The sequence below is a fragment of the Cinclus cinclus genome, chromosome 5 (genome assembly GCF_963662255.1).
Source record: "Cinclus cinclus chromosome 5, bCinCin1.1, whole genome shotgun sequence".
Lineage (NCBI taxonomy): Eukaryota > Metazoa > Chordata > Aves > Passeriformes > Cinclidae > Cinclus > Cinclus cinclus.
In genome coordinates, this window is record NC_085050.1 from 5,492,143 (window position 1) to 5,504,727 (window position 12,585).

Genomic DNA, 12,585 nt, shown 5'->3' on the forward strand with positions numbered 1-12,585 from the left:
TAAAAAAAAATAATACAGAACAGAATAGAATAACAGAACAAAGATTATAATTACAACAAAGAATCTCTCTATTCAAAGTAGATGCTGGATATCGGGCATTCCTTCTTTTTCAATCTGTATTTGGAGCAGTTAACCTATATTGAGCCCCTTGAAAAAACGTTTCATTTCAGAGCCAGCTGGAGAAGAACACCAATTTTGGAGCATGGAGCAAGGCTGACCCCTCAGCAGGAGACTATTCTGTGCTTTGGGTCTGTGTGGATGCTGGGCTGGAGGGGTGAGTGGCCCCATCCTCCCAACAGGAGAACTAACAGCACCCTCTGCTGCCCTCTAAAAATTATCCAAAGCATGACTTTATCAAATTTGATGGCAAGAGCTTTAAACTCAGACAAATCATGAATTAGAGAGAAAAAAAGTAAAAAGCAGGAGAAAAAAACTCCCTGTGCCAAACAGGAGCTCCTCAGATTCATCCTGCCACTGCACTCCAGCTTTAACCATCCAATGTGACACCTCACAGGGTGTCCTGGATGAAGTCCCTTTTTGGGACAACAGCAGGGAAAACTGGGGGAAAATGGCTCTGCTCATTCTCCATGGGGTGGAAACAATGGGGGCTGAGGGGAATTCAGCCCTGAAGAGGGATGGGTCATATGGGGCCATGAAGGGAAGGGCTGGTATTATCTAGTATTAACTAGGCAGTCACAGAGCAGTTATTGGTAATTATTAGGCAGCTATTAAGTAGCTATTAGGAGCTGTTAGGCAGACACTAGTCAGTGACTATTATTTACTAGGCAGTTACAAGGCAGTAATTAGTAATTTAGTAGTCGTTAGGCAGATATTAGACAGCTACAAAGTCATTACCAGCCGTTGTCAGGCACTCTGATGTTACCAGCAGTTACCATGCAGTTACTTCAATGTTGTTAGACTCTTCCTAGTAGTTACTGAGATGCTATTATTGTAGTTACTGAGCAGTTACTAGGCACTTACTAGCTCTAGTAGTTACTGGGAATTACTAGACAGGTGCTACTAGCTCTGAGGCAATTACAAGGTAGTTACTGATTAATTACTAGCAGTCGTTGAATGGCTTTGGTCAGTGGTTTATAAGCATTGACTGATAGGCTGCATAATGAAAATCAAGTTAAAAAACTAAAAAAGCCACACACTTAGCAATGCATAAATGTGGGCTTTATTTAAAATATGTGAGACATCCATTAGCAGGAGCTTTCCCCATTGTCGGTTACATTTAATAGTACTCTTGGAAACAGAAATAACTCCAGTGGAATTAATCACTCCCTTTAGAAAGCTGACAGCTATTTTAAGCAGTCAGCTTTCTGGGGGAAAGAATGTGAGCTCTTCAAAGGAATATACTTGGGGAAAGTTGAAATATGGTCTTGTTATGTTTAGGTTTAAATTCCAATTTTCCCACACTTTTCCTAAATAGAATTGTCATGTTTCTGAACTCCAAAATCTGCTTCAGCACTTAACAACTTCAGAAGCACTTAGACCTCTTGGAAATTTCAAGGGATTTTGAGAGTCCGAGGGTCGTGGTTTTTAAATCCTCAGTGTTTTAGAGGAAGCTCACACCCTTATTTTTAGTGCAGAGCTGGTACAGGTTTTGTCATGGGCCAGACACAGCAAGGATTGTTGGTTGTGTTTGTCAGTTCATACCTGTGCCAAGCAGAGTTTTGGAACTGCATATTATGAGTACCTTCTGGTCTGAGAATTTGTGAGAACAGAGGGTATCCTTTTCTTCAATGCAAAATCAGTAGTAACTTTCATCTTTGGAAAGACTCAATGGCACAATTCTTTGTAATTTTATCACATAACACACACATGCTCCCTTCGTTTTTTTGGTTTTTTTTTTTGTTTGTTTGTTTGTTTCAGTGTAAGGAGTTTCTTTTCACTCAGTGATAACAAGCTAAAACCCCTTGGTACCTGTAGGAATTTAGTCAATCTGTTGTTAAAGTCCTTTTTCAAGATTCAGTAAATAGCTCTCATATGTTACAAATTACTAATGTCCCCCTCTCCCTTCTTCAGCACAGAAGGGAGTATTTTAATATATATTCATATATCTATATATATAATATATACATATATTATAATGTATACTATATATTATATAATATATAGTATATAGTACATTATATAAAATATAAAAATATTATCTATCTTATATTTGGGTATTTTTCAATTTACTGATCATGTTTCTCACCCAGTATTCCACAAACCCCTCTTAAATAGCACTGAGAGTAGGCTGGGAAATAACATAGTACAAACTGCTCTCTTACAATCATGTGGGAGCATTTGTACACTTGTATGTCAGAAAAGAGCTGGGCAGAAGGACAAGCACTTTGTCTTAACCTGCCCCAGAGAGTCTGCAAAGTGAGGATTGAGAGGTGCATTTCTTACTGTGTTCTTAAGGCACAAAGGAGGACTAAAACATGTTAGTGTGGAAAGAGAAAAGAGTATACTATCCTAAGGATTCTTTTTGGGGAGAAATCAACCACTCAGCATAGACTTAATCAGCTTTCTGCTGAGCCTTAGTCAAGTTTTGATGGTGTGTTTCAAGAATTAAAGCATAGCTGGATAAAAACCATGCTCACAGAAACTGAAACAAATAACCAAATACTTCCTTTCTGAAATCTTGAGCTATTTGTTGCAGTAAAAATTATTTGTACTTTTAAAAATAGCAGGGTTTTTTTTATTCTTTCTGATAAATGCAGGATAGATTATTTCAGTCCGCTGCAGCACTGACAGTCTGGCCCATTTCTCATGGGTGTGATAGGAAGGAGGAAGCAGAGGACAGGCTTAGTCATGTGTTGCAGCCAAATTAATGCTGATGTAGTGTTCAAAGACAAGTATGAAAGCTTGTAAGTGAACTCTTGTTATGGTATTCTGTAGGGTGAAAATTTTAGGGTTTGAGTGATGAAATAGGATTATGGAAGCATGCAGTGCCAGCATTAACAGTATTCATTTCCAAGCAGAAACCAGTTTGGTGTTTCACTTTTTTACATTCCCATGAGCTTTGAAAACAACATTAAAATCACTCAAAATATATTCAGTGAGTAAACTCACTGAGAAAATGAGAATTTAATGCTACTACAATATTGTTTCCTTGGAGAAAAGTCTTTCACCTATGTGCAGAAATGGAAATCTCTCTGGTTGAGCCTCTCTTCCTAATTTGGAATAGAGTGCTATAACACCACAGTATTTGAGGGCGGATTTGAAGTCTGTTACCTTAGCCTGCCCTTTCTAAGTTCAATTTCTGGGGATATCTGAGTGTGTTTCTATGTTTGCTGTCTGACTCCTCCTGTGCACTGACCATGCTTCCTGCTGCCCAGAGCAAAAAGGGACTGGATTTCAGTGCTGCTCTTTGCCTGCAGTTTGAGACACCTGATACTCTCAGCATCCAAGTTTTGTTCATCTCTCCTTCCTTTATGGAGTAGGAATATGATGTCCTGATTACAAACAATAGAGTTTGAACGTCATGTAGAGCTGCAAGCAGTCAGCTGAGAGAGACAGCACCTGCGTGCAGGCTCCTGAAACAAATTAATGTGGATTAATGAGGTGCACGTGATGCAGATTAACCTGTGCTGCTGGGACAGGCTTGAGCACGCACAGTTAGAGAGGGGCTGGCAGGTGGTCCTGGGGAGGTGTGTGACCCCACGGCTTGTGGGGATGAGGTGTGTGACCCCACGGCTTGTGGGGATGAGGTGTGTGACCCCACGGCTTGTGGGGATGTGCCTGTGTGTGTGGAAGGAGCAAAGGAGTGAGTCAGTATTTGCTCTTGAGGAACTGCAGTTCTTCTTGTACCTGATTCATGCATCTCCACCTACTTCTCGTCCAAATGCCGTGTTTGCTGTTGGCATTTGAAGGTACAATTTGGCTGTGTCATTTTGTGGGTTTAGTACCTTGAACTTGAAAGTTTATGCTTTTGCCTTAAGGGGTTTGTCTAGCCTAGACATTTTCTTCACTCCATTATTCTGCTTTCCGTCTTCTTTGCCCTGAAGAACTGGGAAAGAAAAGTTAATAATAGGCTAAAGCTGAGAGCATTTCCTTTTTAATCAAGTGGTAGAAAATCCTGGGATGAACAGACTTTTTCAAATTTCCTGGTTTCTGATATTTTAATTAATCTTACTATTTTTCCTACCACGTTTATATTGCCCCCGGGGAACACTTTTCCTTGCCTTTCCTACATGGGACTCTACAAAAATTCCTCTACAATTAATGCAGCAAGATTAAGAAAAAAGCCAAGGATTAAAGTTGGAAAGACATTTTCAAACTTCTCTGAAGAGGTAAAATATGCAAGTATAATAATGTTAAAATGTTCTTAAGCATTCTCACATCAGGGTTGTAGTGGAATTGCTTGGAATTGCTTTATGGAATTGCTGTGACAATGAGGGGAAAAAAGACTTTAAAAAGCTGGGTGTGATCCTAAGATCACAATGGAGAATAGAGAAACAGTAAGCAAACCATTATCTTTCAATTAACACAGTAAGACTGATTCATTATTATTAGGCAACTTGTTTGGTTTCAGGTTTTCAAAATCCACCTCAGTTATTTTTATTCTTTTAATTTATTTAAAAGGGTTAAGGTTTTTGGTTAAGAGAGCCTGAAGTTCCCATTGCCTTCTCAGCATCCATAATTTCAATCTGGACATTGAAACAATGAAGTTGTTCTCTGTTCTCACTGTTATTCACTATTATCTTAGATTGCTTTTAATCTTACTTCATCTGATGTATTAGGTGCTGTGTCTTCTCTTAGAATGCAAAAGTCAGAAAATTTCACCAAAAAACAGTATGCTGGGTTTCAAGTATGCATTTATTGTCCTGATTTATTCTGCTTTAATAACAGTTTCTTTCTATTTATTCATGCCATTTTTAAGTCACATTGGAGATGAGAATGAGAAGTCATTTTTATGAGAGCAAAAGTGGATGTGTTCAGGAAACTCTTCATGCACCAGTCTTTGTAAAGTTTGAGTGGTTTTTGGTAATTAATAAATTTTCAGTGATCCGCAACTTGTCTTATGATGGAAAACTTGTAAGACTGAGACTGACTCACTAAAACATTAGCTTTTAATCAAATTATTACCTTACAAACCCCTAGCTCAAGCTTTTAAAATGGTATTGTAAAAAGTAAAATTATGAGGCAGAACTCCAAGTGCGATTTAAGGTGAACATTGACACAGAGGGAGCAGTGATGCAGCAAATGCACTGACTGTGCCTGCTCCAAGGAGTCAAGCACTTGGTTTGAAACACCTGTTTTCTGGTAAAACCAGTGAATTCAAACAGAGATTGTTCATACCCTAACTGAAAACATTCATTTTGTGTGATGCTGTTTATGCCAGTTCTGCTCTTTTGGATACTTCTGAAAGGTCCATCAAAGTTACATTCATAAGAATTAAATTTTAACTCATCCCTTTGCAGTAATTAATTTCTCCTGTGCTACCTTTGCAGGATTCAGAGATGCACAGAAGTGAAAAATGAGATTTCAAACTTAAAGCCTAAATACAAAAGTACCCACAGATGAGAATGTATCTTTAAGAGTGTTGACCAACTCTTGTCCCCTGTGCAGAGGCATAAACCAACTTTCCAGCCTTCTTTCTCACCTCCCACCTCTGTCTTTCTTCTCTGTTAGGGCTCCATAGCCTCTGGAGCACATTTGGAATCTTTTGCTGATTGCAAAGCAGCCCTTTTTTAAAATGCCCAAGCATCTCAAATTACTACTACAAATGAACAGTGTTACACACCCAAGGAGGAATGCAGATTGACTTTTGTGTGCACGTGTTTTGCTTTTTTAGCATTTTGCAGGCAATTTGATAGATAAAATCTATTGGGCACCAATCCTCTGTCCTAGACTTCAAGTTCTGGAATCATCAATGGAGTCAAAGTAATCACAATAAATATTATATGGCTGCTGAGAGTTGGTAGTGAAAAGAATCACATCACTATGGGTAGCAGTAGTCTACAGAGTCTGCTTTCCTTGGTCTTGACAATCCAACAGCAGTAATATTTTGCTTCTCTTGGCACAAATATTTGCTGTTTAAAGAGCAGCTTTTAGGTAGTACATTCATGGAAGTCTAGGCTGTATTTCATGTTTATTTTCTGGGCACACAAGTGAAGTATGACAGAACAGGAAGATGTTGCTGGTTTTATTGCTGGATCTTCCCTTTATGCCTGGATGATGCCTGAACACTCATTTCCCATTCTGTCTAATCAGCTTTGACAGGTACTTTTTACAGCCCAGTTCCCTCTGAAAAGAAGCATTTCTGTAGTTCTTGGGAAGGATGATGGGGCAAAGCAAACGGTACAGGTGAGGCAGATGGTGTGTTGTGAGACTGAAAACAGGGCCAAAACTGCAGGTCCAATCTGTTCAGTGGGAAATCAGTGGAATTTCTCACCCCAGAAACCAGAGGGAATTGTTACAGTGCTCCACACTTCCCATTAATGTGGAATTAAATCTTTGAGGAATCTTTGTAATTCTTTTCATGGGATATTATGTGTATCTGAGGATAAATATATTGTGCTAAAATCACTTGCCAGGCTCTTCTTACCAATTCAGTAGGATCAAATTAATAATTTTTTTTTCCAGAGATTCCTTATGTTTGCTGCTTTGCTTGTGCATCCTGTTAGATACTTAAACTGCTGTTAATAATTGCTGTAGCTATGGTATGTCAGTGGACTTCACTAGCCATGAACTCTCACAGCATGTCTGTGACACTGCCAGGTAACAGAAGTTCCAAAATACAGCTGGGGATTCTGTGGCAAGGACAGACCATAAGACTTACCATAAGACTTACTAAAAATCACACAGAAAGATATTGCCCCTGGGTCCTGGTAAATAGGAGATGTGGGCTGGATTCATGTCTCCAGTCCAGAAGTCTGTTTTCTCCTCTGATGTTTGGATGTTGACAAACAAATTGTTTAAACTAAAAATAAAAGGCAAACAACACTGAAAAGTATTGGCTGACTTCATCATATGTTATGAATTCTGGTATATTTTATTAAAACAATCAAAAAAACCCACTAAAATATTATATTTCTTAAACATTTTCATCAATATCTTTTTATTAAAGAGCTGCACTTTTGTGACAATCAGTAGTTGGTCTGCTCTGCAGTGAATCATTTCTTAATGCCAGAAATTTGATCCACTCCAAACTCACACCAGCAGGACAATTAAATATTTTGGAGGCACAGAAATGGCAGTGTCAGTCTGGCAGTTCTGCAGGGCCACAGCTTTTGATTGATTCTCTCAAGAGTTTCTGATGGCATGGTTACAAACTGTTAAATAACCTTTTAAAGAAGTTTTTCTTAGTTACCTGGAAAGATGCCTTGTGTATCTGAAAGCTAAAAACCTCAAGTTAGGCTTAATATCTATAGAACTGGTTGCACACAGGCAGTGGGAGCATAGCTCTCCCCGTGCTCTGTCAATTTTGTGTGTAACAAATGGCTTTGAGGCAGAGTTAGAAGGAGAAAGAGCAGACTTGTTCCTGTCCCCTCTCTGGGAGTGACCAGGGACGTGTCATTTAGCAGCTGTGGATGTGTGTGGTGGCCTTGGGAAGGAGCCTGTAGTGTCCCAAACCAAACTCAAGGCCATTTACAGCTCCCTGCCTGGTTGGGATTTAAGTGAGAGACACATCTTTTCTTAAATCTCAGTTTATTCCTGAGCTTGCCTCTGTGCAGTTTGTCAGAACATCAAGTGGAAAAACACTGCCCAGCATTACATATATACATATATATATACATATATATACACACGCAAACATATATTTGCCTAAAAACCTGATGACTGCACAGAAATAAAAGGAAAAATGCTATGTGTGTTTGTACTTTTTTTTTTTCATGTGGTTTGAGGCTGAAATTATACCAGTTCAGAGTTTTTAAAAGTGGTTAGCCAGCACTTCTGAAGTTGCTGTGCTTCCAACCATGCTCAGCAGCAGCTGCTGTCCCCGTTTGTGGATCAGGGTGTCCTGGCCTTGTTTGGGCTGGGGGAGCAGGTGAGGCTGTGCCGTGCTTGGCTGTGACACTGGCAAAGCTGGAGCTGAGCTCCTGTGCCATCTGCTAATGGAGCAGCAGGGGAGTGCCAGGAGCTGCATCAAAGCAGGTGACATTGCCAGGCTGCTCTGCCTTCCCCAGCCAAGTTACTGCTTCATGCCAAATATGTTAATCATCATGCTATGACCATGCAGAAACACTGAGCAGAGTGAATCTTTAAGGTTCCAAAATGGATGCAAATGTTTTGAATTCTGTGTCTTTTATTTTTTAGGCTGTTTGTGTCTTGGGGCAAATGGATTCTTTGGTTTAACAGCACTACAAGTGTTAAGCTGAGGTGAGAGGTTATTGGAGCTCTGCATTCTGACTCAGCTGTAGCAGCATAGTTTTATATGGACAAAAACTGAGCTCAAACAGAGGGGCTACATCGTTAAGAAATGGGAAATTGACTTAACGAGCAAGAGAAAAGACAATAATATGAAGATGGAACTAAGATGTGATGAATTTACAAAGAAAGAATCTTCAGTCCTGTCAGCCTTTTTACAACATCAAGGAATGAAAATGGATCTTGTAATAACAAGAAAGAATAATATTTGAAGCTGTCCCTAGAATATGTCCATGCAATTCATCAGATACTGTAAAAAATTGAGGACAAGGACACAGCAGGGTTCAGGATAGCTCCAGGATGTTATAAGTGAATTATAGGAATTGATAGAAACAAATTTAGTTAGATTTAATACAATTTATTGAGCAAGTGACAGTAAGTAAAACAGTGCTGGGTGGCCGGGGAGTTTTTGTTTTACTAATGGTGCACAATTTTTTACTTGATAGTTTTGACTTATATATTTTTTAATTTTTTGTGTTATGTATATTTTTTGTTGTGTTTTGTGTATGTGTGGTGTGTTGTTAGGGGGTCTTTTTTTTGTATTTTAGTGGTTGTGAGGATGAAGGGTTTTTATTTTTTTGTGTTTTGATGAATTTTTACATACTTGTTACATAATTTTTAGGGGTTTTTTTGTTTTTTGTTTATTTTACTGGATGGTTGCAGTTAGACTTTATGTTTGCAGTTAGGCTTTATATTTGCAGTTAGACTTTGGGCAATGTATTTTTTATTTATTTTTTTTTGTAAACTAGGCTCAGTGAACAAGTACTGATTGTTACACAGGAAGCACAACAGATGTTACTTGGCCAACCAGATTTTACTCTCTATAATCCAGTATTTTCACTGCAGTGCTCAGAAATAAAAAGGTGAACTCATTTTAAATTTTACATTATAAAGTTTTTAGAGGTTTTTCATAGTGTGCACTTGATTGGGTTATGTCTTCCAAGAAGGCTGTGCAGTTAGCTGTTAATTGAAGGAAAATATGCATCAAGTACTGTCCTTAATTCATATAAAGAAGTCTGTCTTTGAAACAAATACGTTTTCCAGTGAGAACTCATGCAAATTGAAATAGATTGCATACTGCCCACAATAGTAACATTTCATAGACTTGTGCCTAGCTGCAAGTGCCTTTTTTTAACTGGGTGAGAGGTTTTTTGATAGAGAATATTGTTCCATCTATCTTTTTCTAGGTAGCTGTTTTTAGAGTTCAGTACATGTGAGCAAGCTGCAGTTTTCCTCTGTAAATGCCTTTTCTGCTACAAACACTGTCAAATCATGTATATTGGGTGCAAGAAGGGCTTTCATGTAATGCTCAGAACTTTAGTCATTGGATTTTCTTGTGTGAATCAACTCGAGTTATTGTGTCCATCTTTCATTCCTCTGCTTGAAGGGGTTAATCTGCATGAATCAGTAACAGTAGAATACTGAATTTTTTTGATGGCTTACACCACAGCACACAGAATCTCTAAAAGATGGGCCACCAGGTCCATTGTATGTCATAAAAATGAAGCTTTTATTGGAAAATTAATTCCTATATTGGAAACTAATGGCACTCCATGCCAATCAGCAGCATTTTGATACCCAGTTTGGCATTCCTTGTTGGAGCTGTACTCCTGGGGTGATACTTTCTCACATAATGTTTAAACTGATATTATTTCAATTAAATCTGGGCTGACTACATTGATATCTATTGGTGCTTGCTTTGGGTCGAGTGTCTACAATACTATTTAATTTTTCAGAATGGTTTATTCTCATCAGCACTTAACATCATTTGCTGGAATTATCTTGCATTGCTTCAGACACCAGAAATACTCTTTGTTAATGTTTAAGCCATGGTTGCACTGCAACTGGGCACCTTACCAGCTCCCTTCATAAGCACTAGTGTAAAATTCGTAAATTCTAGTGTAAAACTGCAGCAGAGACTGGTTTATTTATAAATACTATTTACGTCATTGTGTCAGGACTCTTGCATGGGGTGGGATGGGATCATGGTGTGCTTCGAGTCTTGCCTCTCTTTTGCAGTCTCTAACCTAGAGGTTCCTTTTTTTACAACAATTCAGGCTGATTGTAACTTGTGCCTTGTCTGCACCATCACACTTAGTTCCACAGTAAGTCCATTCCATAGCTCTATTCTCACATGGAACAAAATAGGCAGCAAATTAAGTAGGTCAGTAAGTCTTCTGTCACTATTTCTCTGACTTTTTCATGAGCCCTGTTGTCTGATGTTAACTGACTTGAATAAGTTAGTGGGGATTTTTTTTGTTTAGGTTTTGTATTGGGTTTTTTGTTGTTCTTTGGTTTAATGGTTTTAAGAGGCACTGTGTACTGAAACTGAGAGTCAGTCCTAGAATTCTCATAGAACAGGGGAAGTCCTTCAGCCTTTGCAGTTTTCCCACTTGTTTTTCTCTCTGGGGGTAGCAGCACCTATTTTGGCACAGCATTTGCACTGCTCAGTCTAGAAGGAAGTGGTCTGAACTTAAAATTCCCTTTGACAAGGCAAAGGTGACCTTAATCCAGAAAAGTGACAAGTCTGCATCAATTGTGTTGCTTTCAGGATTCACCTTACATTTGGCATAAGATATTTATGGGATGGATGGATGGAAGCTCTTGTACTTTCCCTTTTACCCAGGAGAGGGCTGCCAACTATTAACTGCAGAATGGATTTTGTGGTGATTTCAGATGTACTTCTTAGAGAGTGCTGTGCAACTAGGCTAAATATCAAAACTGATTACATATTAACCATTTTGATAAAACATTTTATAAAATTGTTAAGGTAGGAAAAGACTTCTAAGATCATCAATTCTGGCCATTAAAAATTTTTAGTGAGGGCACATAATAATAAAACCACAAAATATTGATGTATAATTAGTGTGATTTTAAATATTTATTTAGAACAGAATTAGAATCCCCCAAAACAGGAGTGTAGGAAACTGTTATAGGCCTATCTACAGTTTAACAAAATTATTCCAGATGTTGTTTGCTATTGGGGTTTCAGTTTGCTCTGCTTTTTTGGTTACCAGTTCTAAGTGGAAAATGAATCCACTAAACATGGAAATTGTTGTAATGTACACATCATCTAGGAGATTTTCCTGATATATTCCTGATCTTTAAGGAATGAGAGCAGCCCTGCTGAGAAGGACTTGGAGATACTGGTGGAGGAGAGGCTGGACATGACCTGGCCCTTTGCAGCCCAGAAAGTCAAATCTGTCCTGGGCTGCATCACCAGCAGGGTGGGCAGACTGAGGGAGGGAATTCTGCCTCTGCTCTGTTCTGGTGAGACCCCACCTCAAATACTGCATTCAGCTCTGTGGTTCCCAACATAAGAAGCACATGAATCTGCTGGAACAAGTCCAGAGGAGGCCACAGAGATGCTCAGATGACTGGAGCCCCTCTGCTGTGGAGTCAGGCAGGGAGAGCTGGTGGTGTTCAGCTGGAGAGAAGGCTCCAGGAGACTTTCCAGCACCTTCCAGTGCCTCAAGGGGCTACAAGAGAGCTGGAGAGGGACTTTGCATGAGGTCATGGAGCGACAGGACAAGAGAGAATGGCTTTAAACAAGAAGGCAAGTTTAGATTGGATATTAGGAAGAAATTGTTCCCTGTGCAGACGGTGAGGTCCTGGCACAGGCTGCCCGAAGAAGCTGTGGATGCCTCATCCCTGGAAGTGCTCAAGACCAGGTTGGATTTGGGCTTTCAGAAAACTGATCTAGGGCAAGGGATTTGACTTGAAGATCTATAAATGTCCCTTCCAACCCAAACTGTTCTATGATTTTATAATTCCATAACGTGTCCAAGCTCATGTGCTGCTCCCAGGACTCATGAGTGAGACTTTCAACAAGCCACAGACATTGGAAACATCAGCTTCTGCAGGGCCTGGGGTAGGCAGAGAAAGGCAAGAGAAAGAAGGGAACTGCATAGTCTGCCTGCAGTGTTCAGAGCAAGGCTCGTGCAGAGGACCTGAAGCCTGTGTGACATCATACTGAAAGCTGCTGGACTGAGTAAATACAGTGAAGCTCTGAAAACTGATTATTTAAATGCAATTGCATAAGAGGCTGTGGAGCGTCTCTCTCATTGTCCTCAGGTTGCAGGAAAGCTTCTGTAAGCCTTGATGTGGGACCTGAACACATCAAGGCCATCACACTGTTGGTTTGCAGTGCTCTGTGCTTCCCCCAGGGCGAGTCTGCTTGAAGAGCCACCTGTGCTGAGCTGCTGTGCTCAGTAA